This window comes from Sitophilus oryzae, unplaced genomic scaffold (assembly GCF_002938485.1).
Source record: "Sitophilus oryzae breed Bouriz unplaced genomic scaffold, Soryzae_2.0 scaffold_1234_pilon_pilon, whole genome shotgun sequence".
In the NCBI taxonomy this organism is placed as follows: Eukaryota; Metazoa; Arthropoda; class Insecta; order Coleoptera; family Curculionidae; genus Sitophilus; species Sitophilus oryzae.
The window spans coordinates 178,241-195,141 of record NW_022145876.1 but is presented as its reverse complement, the minus strand read 5'-3'; positions in this window follow the sequence as shown (position 1 = coordinate 195,141).

The following is a 16,901-nucleotide window of genomic DNA, read 5'->3' as shown; positions in this document are numbered from 1 at the left end:
TTGGTCACTACTGGTCGCTATAACCTCAAGTTGTATAACCCTTTTCACTATGATAGCTACCCCACCTCGACCTGGACCGATCGTCTTTGTTCGTCCGTCCTTTTTGTTTTTTGTCATTTTTTGTACGCTTTTTGCTGTTTGTCCGTTCTGTCCTATGCGATCTGATCTGTTAATTTCATACCCTTTTAGTTTATTTAGGAGGTATTGAGATTTAATGGTTTCTTTTAAAAATGTTTCGGAAATACAGAAAATATCGAACTTGTTGTCGTCTATAATATCTGAAATTTGTTTCTCGTGTTTAGGCAACGATCTAGCGTTGATGTGTCCAACTTTTATACACTTCATTTTGGATCCCTCTTATTAATATATAATTTTTTTTTTTTAATTTGAAATTTCATTTCTAATTTTTATGTGATTATATTGCTAAGAGCTTCGAAGCCGCGTGTTCTTTAAGTATACAAAGATACGGTTTTTGAGCCTCCATAAGAAGCAAGCGATTTTGCGGCAGAACTCTCTTTGCGTATCTACTAGTAAAAGTTCCAAACGACTGTGACCTTGAATTGTACAAAATTGCGGTTCTTGGACCTCCATAAGAAAAGGCATGGCATTTTGCGGCAGAACTCTCTTTGCATATATAGAGTGTTCCATTACAAAAAACGCAACTTTGATATGTAACTTTTTTAGGGACACCCTAACTGTAGAACTCTCTATATTTTTAAAAAGGCTGAAAACAGGGATCAGCTCATTATGTTGATTGCCAGCGTCAGGGGGACCTGACAAGGCACAGTAAGAAGGAATCGAAATTTCATTTCAATGCAATTTATTACAGAACAGCTAAAATTGGTCTTTCAGCTGAAAAAACAACTCAAATTGACACATTTTATGCGAGACTTTTGTGATATAGTATTTCTACTATTATATAAGATAAGTTAATATATACTACGAGTATATTTACACATTAATAATAATAGTCTCTCGCATAGAGCATTTACACCTTTTACGCGGGTACCTTTTACAAATATTATATTTTATTAAATTGTTAAAGTTTCAGGTCATATTTGTATTTGAACGGCTACCAGTCAAGCTCCAAAACCTTAGCATGCGATCTAGAGTTTCCAATTTCCATCCATAAATAACAGATCGAGAATATTTGACTGTCCAGTAGACAAAATATAATTTTCCTGTTCTATCCTAAAGTAGTTTGATCATGTACAAACATTAATTTTAAAAACAAAAAATGTAACAGATTATGAATTGCTTTCGGCAGAATTCGTATGAGCCAAAGAGGTTTGCCTATTCTTCTTAAAAGTAAAAAATATCCTTCTAAATAAAAATAAAATATTTTATTTTTATTTAGAAAGATTTTTTACAGATATTTTGTTTAACTAAATCTCATACAACTAAGGTTCCGCAAACTCAACTTTTGGCCAATCAAATTCGACGGAGAGCAGCTTATGATCTGCCACATTTCTTGCGTCTAAAACTCGAGGTTTTTCTGTTGGAAAGTTTACATATATATGATCAATTATTGCAAAGTTCCCCTTTTTCCCATTTTTCAAATCGTTTTTTGTCGATTCTTTAATTATTTGATTCAGGTTATAATCCGTAAATTCTGACTTTAACTCATCAACTTTACTTTTATCTTTCTTTGAACTATAGTCGATATTTATATCACCCGTAAACAATATCTTTGCATATTGGAACTTGTGCAGAATTGTTTCAGTTGAATTTAAAAACGATCGAACATGAGGAATGTTATTGTACTTTGGCGTACGATAAGCGACTCCAATTATTATAGACGAACTGTCTTCATCATTCGAAATTTTCAACCATAATTGCTCAGAGAATTGGTCGCTATAAGTTGCCACTACTTCATGTTGTATAATTCTTTTTAATATAATGGCAACACCACCTCGTTTTGAACCATTATACCGATCGCATCTATGTATTTCGTATCCTAACAGTTCACCTAGAAACAGTTCAGATTTAACTGATTTGTTTAAAAAGGTTTCGCTAATACAGAAAACATCGAAATTTTCGTTATGTATATATTCAGATATTTCCCTTTTATGTTTAGGCCACGATCTAGCGTTTATATGCCCAATTTTTAGACGATCCATATTGGTTTGAATTATGGCTTTTAAAACCTTCTTAAATGATATTGTCTAAATCGAAATTTTATTTCAATTATAACAAAACAGCTAAAATTACTCTATTAGCTGACAAAACAACTCAAATTGATATATTTTATGTGAGAATTTTTTAATAGTTTATATTAAGTATTGCTACTATATTATACAAAATAATTAAATATATACTATTATACATTAATAATAATAATAGTCTCCCTTATACAGCATTTACACCTTTTTTATATTTTATTAAATTGTTAAAGTTTCATGTCATATTTGTATTTTAGCGGTAACCAGTCAGGCTCCTACACCGTAGCAGGCGATGTGGAGTTTCCAATTTCCATGTATGAATAACATGTCGAGAATATTTTACTTTGTCTGGTAGATAGAAAATAATGTTCCTATACTTATTATCCTTCGTTCTTTACTGAAGTAAGAACTGGTAAATATATGGATTGTCGTAAACACAGAATCAAAAAAGTTGCCGGTCCCCTTATGTTTAAGGAGACTAAGTCGAATTTAGACTTATTAAAAATAAGGGAAAAAGCAGCTTTAACGATCAACTTATTGATTACATTTACGCTCTATATAAATTTCAAATTTTCCTAAAGTAGTTTCATCGATAAAATAGCGTATTCATTGATCGCGGCTGCCATAATTTTCAATCGTCTAGTAGGTGAAATATACATTTCAGGTGGTAAGTACCAAAAGGGCCAAAGTGCTTTCACCCCAATTTATGTGAAGATCGCTATCAGCAACGGTGGCAAAGCCACTTTTTCCGCTATGTGCGCATAGCTTTCTCTTACGGTTTAGCCAAAAAACGAGTTCTGGTCGGTTCGCGCAGAGGCCTTATTCAAAAATGCGCGCAAACCTACATATGGAACGTTTCGTCCGTCCCGACCGTTAGAGCGCTGACTATTCGTATTAATTTTCACATATTTTATCAAAGCAGCGTTGCCAATTTGTAGGTATTTTCCAAACTATGGAGAATCTTAGTCAATTCGCCATTTTGTAGGGTTATCGTATTGCTATCGTACATATAGGTATATTCACATGTAATACCATTGCGGCGGTGTTCCTGTGGTCTACAGCACGGCTAGTGCGGCGACTACTTTCCAATAGAAAGATACTGGGTTCGATTCCTGCAAAATCTACAACTTTTTTATTTTCTTAGGTTCCGAAGTACGCCGAGATTGACACCGGGGTTCCTGGAATTCAGTATCTGGACCAGAAAGGTCTGTCTGTCTCAAGTGCCGCCATGACTACTGTCTACTAAGCGGGAACATCGGATTCTAAATATATGTTGCTATTTATTGATATATTAATAGTTAATATATCGATAGTTTGATTGGTAGTGGATAAATTTTGGAATTTAATAAATCAGATCGATATTATATTGAAACAATCTTCATTGTGGTATGTTGCCAAAAACATCTATAAATAAATCCCTTTATTTAGCTGTATTTGGATATTACCTACATCCTAGAACATTTAATAATAATTTAGGTAATTTTTATTTAATAAAAGAATCAGTAAATTTCGGTACAATTTTAGCTCCGTTTACAACGACCTACCACCAGGTCAATCTAATCTAATTAAGTGCAATTTTTTTGGTATACACCAAAACCCAAACTTAGGACAGACATCTACTTAACCGACAGTGTTCGAAAGTACCGCATCTAGTATTTTTTTTCGTTTTCGGTGCACTCGTGGATGTGAATTGTAAATTGTTTTATCTTTTACCTTTATCTTTAAACTTATCTTTATGATTACGTGCGCCTTATGAATATAAATCTATCCAGCGATGATTGTGCCTGCCATTTTAATTCACAAGTAAAATGTGTTTTCTGCCATTTTTTGAATGTCATCGTCGAAATCTACCCTGACTCGTTGAACAGACTTTGTAAGTACTATTAAATTTTACCAATAAAATTAAGGACTTGATAATGGCAAAACGAGAAGTTTGTCGTAACTAATGTAATAAAGTTTCTCGAAGTTTTCTCTTCTATTAAAAAGATAATCCAGTTCTGATGTAATTTCTAACGTACGCAGTACAAATCTTAACACCCTCACAAAGGCACAAGAGTATACTTAACACTTTTTCAACTGTTTTTAATTTCCCCTTTAAAGTAAAGTCTGTCCAACGAGTCAAAGTCACAAATTACCTATAACAGATGCGAAAGAACACCGAATGTGACCTTCAGAAAGAGTTCATAGACAATCCGCATGAATGTATAGTTTGGGTTATTATTTGTTTGGGTGAAAATAATCTGCACCAATATGTTATCGAGGCATACAAAAGGTCCGCAGACTTCGAGACATACGAAAAATCAAGTCCATTCAGCGTGTGTCGCAATTTTCACACCTTAAAAATTAGTTTTTATATAGCTGTAGCAACTGCAGCGACTATGAAAAAAGCTGTGTGATTTTCATAGAAAATAAGGGCACCTGTAATTCATTTGAGAATGTTATAAATCGCTAAAGAAATTTCAAATCTCTTGGATTTCTATTAATATTAAATAAATTTTATTAAAAATTGAACTAAAATTGTTAGTATCATTAGAAGCAATTCAAATTCAAAAATTGTATCAGTCAAATTCCCTCATTTAAGGTGCATATTAAAGTAAATATAAATATAGCTCATTCTAAGCTCTACTTATCTTTAAGAAAAATTTAAATCATTGTTGCAATTGGGCCTTAATGCCATTTCGAATGAACAATAGTATTAGTAATGTACATTATAATAATAATAAATTTTATATCATAGTGTATTAAAACTACTAAAACACTTTTAAATTGGTATTATATTAACAACTTTTGTTTTTAATCCAAAAAAGTTACCAATTTTCTCAAATCAAAATATTTGTGGTCCTGAAAGGGACCTTCGTCTTCCATGTTCGTCAAGGTAGATAATGGGTAAACGGTAAAAACAGGATAATGAAATTTAAAAATTACAAAAAATTGTTCAACAGTGCCTCCCTCTTGCATTAAACAATAACCCAAACGATCATAAAATCCCTCCTCACATTGGATAACATATCAGGGGTGACAGTGTCAAAGGCATTAAATATTTTCTGCCTTAACTGCTCCAAGTTTTGAATTTATTCATGGCCGTAAATTTTAGATTTTATGTACCCCCATAAAAAGAAATCATTCACCGAGAAGTCAGGTGAAATTAAACGTTAGTCTAAACAAAACTGTCATTTTTGAAAACTTGTCAAAATTTGGACACACGCTAAATGGATTTGATTTTCTTATGTCTCGAAGTCTGTGAACTTTTCTGTATAATCTCACAGTAATTTAATAGATTGCTCGTCATATTATATCAGCTCGTAGGAGATTAGGAAAAAAAAAGATATTTATAGTATAAAAAATTAATTTATTTAACAAAATTTTATTAAAGATGTGACAAAATAGTTACATTTCTATTGGTTCTATCGGACTTTTTTCGACTATATAAATCTTTATTTTTTGTAAACTTTAATGCATATAATATTTTCAATCTAATAAATAATTTAATGATGTAAATAAGAGGAAATTTCTCACATGGGTGGTCAAATTCTATAGTTTTCATTATATCAAACAGCCTCTGAATGTTTTCTTCAGTGCAAAACTCATCAAAATTTAATATAAATAATTTTTCCAGCCTGTAAATAAAATGAACAAATTTTTCCACTTTCATGATCAAAGGCTTTTAAATGGGTAAATAATTTCGAGTTATCCAGAGATTCGGATTCTTTTGCAAATTTTAGACAAATATCACATTGATGTATTTGAAGACCCTTTTTAATGATGTAGTCAAACATAATTAAAGGCATTTTGAATTGAAAACATTTCTCAGAGGCTGTTTGATATAATGAAAACTATAAAATTTGACCACCCATGTGAGAAATTTCCTCTTATTTACATCATTAAATGATTTATTAAATTAAAAATATTTGATGTATTAAAGTTTACAAATAAAGATTTATATAGTCGAAAAAAGTCCGATAGAACCAATAGAAAGGTAACTATTTTGTCACATTTTTAATTAAATTTTGTTAAATAAATTAATTTTTTATACTATAAATATCTTTTTTTTCCTTATAAATAAACACATCCCATTTTAAAAAAGATATACAAATTACCAAAACTTAGAAATAACAGTTTAAAAGTTCAACAAAAATCCTACACGCGTTTTTAAAAAGAAACATATAACCACGCACTATGTCATTCCAGCAAGCGAATACGACACAGCATAGGTTTCCGGACTAAACGACTGGTGTATTTACACCACTCAATAGGCGTGTCGGGTTTGCCGAGCGGTTTCCGATGCAGTCGCTTTCTTTCGCATCTGTTATAGGTAATTTGTGTCAAAGTCAAAGAAGAATATCGTCAGACGACATCCGAAATATGACAGAAAATACCATTTACCTGTGAATTAAAATGACAAACAATAGCTTTCACTGTCATGTATTCCATCGTTAGACAAAATTTACATAAATAAATTCATAATATATTTTTCGATGAAGTTCGGATTTTGTCCGGGTTTCAGAGCTCACTTGTTCTGAATTTCCAAAAACTTGTATGGAAACCCTATCTATGTATGGCGTATTCTAGGGAACTAGAATTTTGGTAAATTAAGGTGCAAAACCAATTAAAAAACAAATTACAACAGGGAAAATTGTAAATTATAAATAGGGATGCGCAAAGGACTATATAATAACTGATGGGTTAAAAAGATACCCCAAAAAATAATAAATTGTATAGGAACAATAAACACGTAAAGGTCAACTGCGAGGTCAACTATGTAATGAGTTAAATGAGAAATCAAAAAGCTGTTTTGAAGGACAATCACATTTCCGAAACAAACCTCTTCAATTGTTTGTTATACAAATCTTCAAATTACCAATTTATAAACTTCTGTATTTATATCATCAATAATTTAAGATCGATATAATGTGTTCACCAAATAAAGATTAATTCACACACGTCTCAGTTCAAAGAGTCTCAGGTACGATATGAAATGTATTATTGCTTTTAATTTCAATTGATTTGTTCACACAATCATTAAGAAGTTTATTGTTCCAATATCCTCCAATCGGTATCTTGTTCCATATATACAGGGAAATTCAAATTTGACACCCCACAAATGGGATATTGGAAGCTATAGCAGATACGAGGATGGTTAAATTAGGGAAAAGTTGTGCATTAGTATATCTAATAATATGCCGTTTAGAAAACATTTAAATTTCAGAGTAGTTCCTGAGATATTCGAGGAAAACCGAAAATTGAAGAATTGCATATTTTTAATTTTTGACCACCGAATTTGAAGAATACCTTAACAATTTACTACATTTTAACAAGTTCTGGTTTCAGCACGTGTGGAGGGGGGGAGGCAGTTACTGCCTACTCTTAAGTTGGTCAAAAGAATACCTATAGTTCAGTCATTGGGGATTTTTGTTTGGAAAAAAGTCCGGAAGTTTTGCAACTTTGCAGGTTTATAGGTTTTGGGGTCCCTAACCACTTTTTGAAGCCAGACCAGTCCACTGGCATAAAACCTTGTATTCATAAAAATACAAAAACGAAAAAGTACGGAGTACGAATACAAGTATGGAGAGAAATTTGCATCAAACTGAAAGATGATTTTCCTTGCTTTTCTTTTCTAATAACGACAGCGACGATTCAAAACCACAAAACAATAATATGTTCACGTTCTATACCGTCTCGTCGGCGTCGCGATCAAAAAATGCAATTGTACTGGCTCAAACCGGGTGTAAAATCGGACTAGTGTGAAAGGTCATAGTGAAACCGGGTAGCCGGTGCCGTCTATCCGGTTCCGGCGTGTGTGCAACGGCTCTTACTCTCGGACACTTGAAAAATAGAGTGTACTGACAACAAGATTATCAAACAATGGAAGACCTTAGGAAAAAATATTATAACGCAATTTAGAGCTATTAGAAGACTAGACGAGACTAGAAACACAATGGGCCTTACAGGTCGCAGTGTTTCTAGCATATGACGGCCCCTTAATATTGAGACTAGACTAGACGGTACGGCAACAGAAACTGAGAGACGTGCCTGACACGTGTGAATATACCCTTAATAGCTTGTTTTACAAATCCTCAAATTACAAACCAATTTATCAACTTCCGTATTTAAATCATCAATAATTCAAGATCGATATAACATTGAAAACATTTTCACCAAATAAGTTGCTAAGTGTTTATGAGATCGTATCGATATATCGACATAAAAAAGCGAATGAAAAATTGCCTGGCACAAGTCCACATTTTCCAGACCGGCGTAGAAACAGGAAATTTTCCCATTACTAGTCTAAATATAGGGTTTCGTGTTTTAGGTTTGGATTTTCTAACCTTTCGACGCTTATTTGAAGTTTTTTTTTTTATTTTTTATTGTGTGTGTGAAATGTGTAAAAAGTGCAGAAAAAATTACAGTTTATTTTTTCAATGGGTAAATTCTTCTTTTCTGGTAAGTCTATTCTCAAATATGACTTATATAATGAGAAATTAGTGTTCTATCACTATACTATAGTTATTTTCCTAACAAATGCGTAAAGTGATACTCTACGCACGCCTTATTTGATATTTACCCTGACATTAACAAATAATGCTAGTCGTTCAAATAATTTTCAAATATGCAGTAATTTAATATGGTTATCACTTGGCTGAAATATTCAAAAACGAAACGAAAAACATGATAAACCATTATTTTTTAACAATATTTTGTCCTGAAAACATTAACTTTATATAAAACCGCGTTTATTAAAATACAATAATTATGCAATTTCCAAAGGCGCATTTTTGTTGACCACCCTATATAATAAATTATTAATCTATTAAAAATATTTTTTTTCTAATAAAACTCAAAGTTCCTCCTCTCCAAAAAAGCTCAACATGAAAAAAATTGATAACAATGAAGCAAAGTTATGGGCTAAATTGGTTTTGGTAAAACAGGCTATATTTTTGGGGCGCCCTATATATGGTTTAAGTTATGTAAGACATCAATTTTTTGTTATAATTTAAGACGTCTCTCTTTACATATTATTACAGTATATATAAATAATTTTAAGTTTTCCAGATTGAAAGTATCAAATAAAAAACCTCATGTCCAACCGCTTCCATAAGCTCGTTCCACTGTGCGGCGTCGCGATCAAAAATGCAATTGTACTGGCTCAAACCGGGTGTAAAATCGGACTAGTGTGAAAGGTCATAGTGAAACCGGGTAGCCGGTGCCGTCTATCCGGTTCCGGCGTGTGTGCAACAGCTCTTACTCTCGGACACTTGAAAAATAGAGTGTACTGACAACAAGATTATCAAATAATGGAAGACCTTAGGAAAAATATTATAACGCAATTTAGAGCTATTAGAAGACTAGACGAGACTAGAAACACAATGGGCCTTACAGGTCGCAGTGTTTCTAGCATATGACGGCCCCTTAATATTGAGACTAGACTAGACGGTACGGCAACGAAACTGAGACGTGCCTGACACGTGTGAATATACCCTTAATAGCTTGTTTTACAAATCCTCAAATTACAAACCAATTTATCAACTTCCGTATTTAAATCATCAATAATTCAAGATCGATATAACATTGAAAACATTTTCACCAAATAAGTTGCTAAGTGTTTATGAGATCGTATCGATATATCGACATAAAAAAGCGAATGAAAAATTGCCTGGCACAAGTCCACATTTTCCAGACCGGCGTAGAAACAGGAAATTTTCCCATTACTAGTCTAAATATAGGGTTTCGTGTTTTAGGTTTGGATTTTCTAACCTTTCGACGCTTATTTGAAGTTTTTTTTTTATTTTTTATTGTGTGTGTGAAAATGTGTAAAAAAGTGCAGAAAAAATTACAGTTTATTTTTTTCAATGGGTAAATTCTTTTTTTCTGGTAAGTCTAATCTTTATTGATTCTAATTAAAATTGAATTTTTCGAATTTTCTTATCATTTTTTCTATTAATAATATCTTATCAATATTGTTTTAATCTCATTTTGATTTATATATTTTTGTACGTCTCAATAACTCTAAAAATCATATTTATTTTTTATCTTAATTGAAATACAATAACAGTTAATTAGACAAAAAATTTGATTATTTGTTAATATTTTTATCGTACAGTTATTTTCAAGATAGTTTAAGTTATATACACGTAAACCTTAAAAATAAACTTATCATGACTTCACTTAGACGTTCCTTTGATATTATAATTTAGTAAAAATAATGGCAGGCTCAACCATAACGTATTCACCACGTCATACCCTATAAAATATTAATTAACACTATGTTGTATTTCTCCCTTCTTACTACTATATCAAAAAGATTATGAAAAGTAAATTTAAATTTAAAAAATTCTAGAATTATAACATTTATACGGGTTGATTCAAAAACATGTGCCATCGCTAGTGGCGAGGTTCCTCTCGTAAAAATAAGATTTTTCATATCAACATGGGTCTACTACCCCAGTGCAGTTATAACATTCACCATGTTGAAATTGCAAAAATTTTTAGAAAGCTGCGACCATTGAAAATAGTTAGCCTTAGTAACCCTTATTAACATACTAAAAGTCCCCATTTCTCCGATGTGTGCGTCATCAAAAAAAATCGGCCGCCATCTTGAATGTTGGTACTTTTTGGGAAAAAATGTAAATAACTCGAAAACAGTTCGTTATAACGAGAAACTTCAAGAGGTAAAAATTAAAGAGAATAAAAAAGTCTATTAGAATCAATAAAAAAATAGTTTATTATCCTAATGCAATGACGTACAAAAAAATTTTGAAAATCGAGCAATTTTTAAAAGGAATCACCGAAATGCAAATTACTAATTTTTTAAGCTTATTAACAAATAACATGGATATTTAGCATCAATTCAACTGAAATACAATCCTTGTGACATTTTCAAGAAATATTTTTTATTGATGAGTTAATAATATTTCAAAATTAACAAAAATTGTAAAAGCTATCCTTTACTAAATACATGTGTACTAATAATGTGCGAAAGCAGTCTCCACCGTCCCGGTCGGTGCTATTTGCGCCAAGGTCTTATTGTTACCATTTTGTAAACAACTTGTTTTTAAAAATACAGCGACAGTTTGAAAAATTAGGCTACATGTTGGAAGAAAAAAATAAAATATAATGTAAACTGGCGACTTTCAAAACGTTGCAAAAAGATCCTCATCTGCGACAAATTACATTCGTTTTTTTTAGATCTTGCAGCACAAAAATCTTAGCTAGTCGAAGCTGGAAATACATTCATATTTTCATTATATGGTCGACATAGGCTAGCAAAAGATTTAGATCAGTTGAGGTATTTTAAATACAAAGCCCTTACATCTCGTCAGGTACTTATGTAAAAATTTTGAACGCAGCTGAAAATCATTATTATAGGACCTATTTATAAATGCAGTATTGGCTAAATAACGGAGAAGAGGCAACAGTATGTGGATGGAGTGAAAAACGGATACCTTAGTTCCAAAAACAATGTCAAACGCAGTGGCACCAGAATTTGTATTGAAAATGATTTACTAATTAATTGCAAATCTGGATGTAATAAACTATGTACCACTGCGATAAAAAAAAAGTAGTACAAGAATTAGTAGTCCCAGATGGAACTCCTGGTCTATAACGATATTTGAATTATATTGATTTTTTTTTTTGATTTAGCCAACACTGTTTTTTTGTTTATTCCTAATGCATCTGCAATGTCCCTTATGGGAACCCCATCCCTTAATCGCGTAAATATAATCGATTTTTGCTCTGAAGTTACAGGCATTTTTTAAAAATTACGTGACACTGACACAAGAATATAGACCAGCAGATTAAATCATATTTTGTTGTAATATTTTTTTAATCGCAATGGTACATGTTTAAAATCCAATATGCCATGTTCGTGCTTGTGTGGTAACTATAATGGTATTTCTTGCGAGAACAAACAAATATCGATCGATGAAGAACAAATCGAATAAAATTGTAAAGTTCATTTTTTTCTAGAGATGACAGTTTGAAAAGTTAGGTTACCAGTTGGTAACACATTTTTATTAAAATGGTCATAATTTGAATTATTGTTATTCGATTTGTAGGGGTATGAATGTATTTATCATAATAAAAGATGTTAAGATCTTAGGTTAAGATAACTTTCTCGGATTATTAAATTGTTAGATAAATCAAAACCTTTAACTTAAACCTTACCTTTAATAAAGATCTTAAAAATCAAACACAAAACAAAGTTCAAAAATACAAAATCACCATTGTAAAATGAAGATTGCAAAAAACACAGCCAAACAACCAGAAAACAGCGAAACGCACATCTCCGTTCAACTGCAAAACACAACTGAAGAGGAAGGAGGAAGCCGGAAAACTGATTTGACATACAGAACAATGACAGAACATAATTAATAGGCCTATTTAGGCAACTATAAAAACAATTTTGTACGCAATTATTAGGCAACTAGAAAAATAAAAATAAAAATACGCCATCTAGCGCCCCAGGAAATTACTACCCCAAAAAAAAAGATCGTTCAAGGTCGTATATCTCAGTTGACTGGCCCTGATTTCATCTCGATGCGATGCGCGCCATTCAGGCGATGCTGAATCAAACATGTACAAATTTATGCGTCAAAACATACTGGAGCCTCGCACCTCGCCACGCACCTAGATGTTCAGCGCGATGCTTCCTAGGAAACAAATTTTTGTTTTTTTGCGAGCGGACGCGGATGCCTGAAACTTTACATTTGAGTGGTCGGTTTAGGATCACCAATTCGTTGAGCATATGTCCGAACTAGAATCGGGTGGAATAAAAATGACTACAATATAATAAGTGTTTGTTATATAACAATGTAATAACCTTTATTCCTACAGGGTCCGGCAATGAGTGCGTCAGTCATTTTACAGTTCTAATAATAAAACTTTATAGATTTTGTAGTCCAGGCATAAAGTATTAATAAGTATTTAATTTATCACAACAATGTAATAACCTTTATTCTACATATATCCGGCAATAGTGCGTCGGTCATTTGCAGTTCTAATAATAAAAAACTTATGAATTTTGTAGTCCAGGCATAAGAGGTATGTATTAGATGTATTTGAGGAAATACTATTATATATATATATATATATATATATATATAGTATATATATATATATATATATATATATATATATATATATATATATATATATATATATATATATATATTATTTCTCTAAATATTTGAGGAAAATAATTTAACTTCTGTAGAGTGACTCAAAAAAGTGTGAGTGGATCACTTGAATATTTTTTAAATGGAACACCTATATACGGGGTGACGCAACTCATTCTTTACTTCGGTTGATTATACGAAAACGGAAATATGTAGAAACAAAAATATTTTATATGGGCATGTGGGCAGACCATGTGCATAATTTAAAATTATTTTGAATTGTACAGGGTGGATTCAAATTCGACGCTTTTAATGGCAAATGTCTCCCTTTTCTATAGGAGATAGACGAAAAACTGATATCGGTGTCTGGAGCTCAATTTTTCATCAAAACATGATGGTGAAAACCGCAAATCAATATCTGTTACCGGAATTACGGGGTGTTTTTCAAAAATATGCATTTTTAACAAATCACTGTAACTTTGTTGCTATGGAAAATTTTGTATTTCTATGAAAACAATTCCAAAGCACCTTTTTACGTAGAATTTAATGGTTTAAGTATAATTTTTTTTTTAATTAATAATATAAGAGTTATCAACAGAAAAATTGATTTTTTATTTGGGACACCCTCTCTATTTTTAATTAACTGAAAAGAATTTAAAATTACCTTTCCAAAAATATAACACACTTGATATTTTGTTATAATCCCCTTCGAAATACAGAATTTTTAAAAGTTCACCACTTTTAACTAGTAGGCTTTGGACCCCTTATTGATGATATGCCCTTAATGGAACTGGAAAACATATTTTCCAGCAAGTCGACGCAACGCCTGAGAACGCTGAAGTTATCAGCAAATTTTTGCAGCTAATTTCAAGAATAATGGAATAGCTAACCGAGATCCCACCCGTTGGCCGTCGAGACCGCCTGACTTAGTGTCCGTGGATCTTATCCTATGGATATATTTGCGGAAGAATAAAGGTTCCTTATTCTTCCGTATAATCTACACAAGAATTAGAAATACTTAGCAGTTATGAGAGGGTATCTTTCACCCCACTGAGTTAATGAATTCCGCGAGAAATGTTCAAAAACTGCCCCGTCTGTCCATAACAGAAGACGGTTGATATTTCGACCTATTGTAGCAAAATCTCATGTCTTGGTTTGCTATTTATTTTTATTGTTATTTGATATAGTTTAAATGTGTTGATGTTGGTTAAATATATTTTAAATTGTCATAAAATTCTGCATCTCTCATAGCAAATATTATTTTCGTTTTAATTGATGTTCACAGCTAGAATTTTTTTTTGCATTACGGCCGGTGCCGTTCAAAGCCTACTTATTTAAAGCGGGCGAATTTTTATATACTCTATACCTCGAAGAGGAATCGAGGAAAATATCAAGTGTGTTGTATTTTTGGAAAGGTAATTTTAAATTATTTTCAATAAATTAAAAATATATAGGGTGTCTCATATAAAAAATCAAATTTTCTGTTGATAATTCTTAAATTATTAATTTAAAAAAAAGTATACTTAAACCATTAAATTATACGTAAAAAGGTGCGTTGGAAATGTTTTCATAAAAATACAAAATTTTCCATAGCAAAAAAGTTACGGCGATTTGTTAAAAATGCATATTTTTGAAAAACGCCCCGTAACTTTGAAACGGTAACAGATATCGATATGCGGTTTTCGCCATTATGTTTTTGACAAAAATTGAGTTCCAGACACCGATATTAGTTTTTGTTTATCTCCTATAGAAAAGGGTGTTTCTATTTAAAAGCGTCGAATTTGACCCACCCTGTACAGGGTATGTCAGAACTAAGATTTACACCAAAATTATATTTTTTCTTATGGAACACCCGGTATTTTATTTCATATTCGGATCCCTGGGCACAACATAAGGCCTTTATTATAACGGTTATTATATATTAATATGTTTACAAGCTTTGGTTTTTGAGATATTTAAAGATATTTAAATATGCATGCTACAATGGAATGGTATCAACACCCTGTGAATTACTTTTTAGAATAAATTATTGTGCTGAGTTTAAAGATAGAGAAATAAACTTTACTGAAAAATTGTATTGCTCCCTTAAATTTATACAGGGGTACCAAAAATTCATGATTTATTTTTAATATTTATTTTACATAAAAACTTTGTTATTTCAAATACGACAACCTGTATTTTTTAAAATAAATCGAAACAGATTCAAATGCTCTTTCAAACTATTATTAGGGTATCCTATACATATCTAGCTCAGATTTTGAATAAAGGGCAATTTTTCAATAAAATGGCAACAAAGAGGGCTGATGTCGTCATGGCAAGTTTCTAGTGACAGTAGCTATTTTCAAAATCGAAATTAGTTTATGTACTATTTATTTATAGCAAGTACTTTAATCGCTAGTTGATTAAAAAAAAGTATACCATTAATATTGCAAATTATATTTTATCGGCAATATATGCTCATAGTATATGTCTTTTTAATTTTTTGATGATGTAACGAGCACTTTGTTTACTCACTTATTTCGTCGAAATGCTTGAATCCATTTTTGCTTTTGATCAATCTATGAAGCTATAAAATTTTGTTTCGGGAGAGTTGAATTTCCGGAAAAGTTTGAGTTATTGAATGTATGTAATTGCACCCAACAACGCCATAAGTACGCTCTCTTCAGTATGCCTACGCGCACCTATTGGCCGTTTTAAAACAGTGCGCGTAGGATGCATCGCGGCTACCATCCTGGCGAGCAGCGCGGCCAGCATCTTGGCGAGCATCGCATCGAGATGCCTCACTATGTTTGCGCCCTAAATATACTTATTTAACATAATAATTTTTTTTAAATGTGTAAAAATGTTTATAAGAAATACAGCTTATTTTTTGCACATTTATAATACAATATTAATATTTAATTTTCTTAAATAATTAATATTTGTGAAAATTTACTTATTATTTGCATGAGTAATGCCATATCAAGGTTGATTTAATATGAAATCTCTATTATGATTTATATTTAATGATATTATTGTAGGTATTATCAATAATCAAAAAATTCAAATCTAAATAGGAATGCAAGATAATTCACTATTTAAAAATTCGAAAAACAGTAGGAAATAATTTAAACGTTTATTAAAAAAGTACAACATGATCGAAAAAAACGGCATCAATGATGGCTTTGAAATGAAAAACGCAGTCATTTTATATGTAAAATTATATGGGGAATATCATCGATCGCGTCATAACCAAGCTGGAAGCCGTTTTTTTTTCGATCATACGGTATTATCAAACAATATTTTCAAGGTACAATGTAGGTTACAGTCTATCCAACAAGAGATTCGATGACAATGACATTTTTATCTGTCATTTTAATTCACAGTTAAATGGAATTTCCTGTCATTTTTTGGATGTCGTCTGTCAAAATATTCCCTAACTCGTTGGACCAACTATACAGGGTGAGTTTTCTACGATGTTCTCTATTGGTATCTCGGAAACTACTGAAGATAGAGAGTCGGTTAAATGGAAAAAGAATTGCAGTTTTGTGGGGTCATAAATATTCGCCTTTCAGATTTTTGAAAAAGTTGGATGGCTTACTAGATATTTCGAAAAAAACAAATTTCGGCTATTTTAAAAATTGTC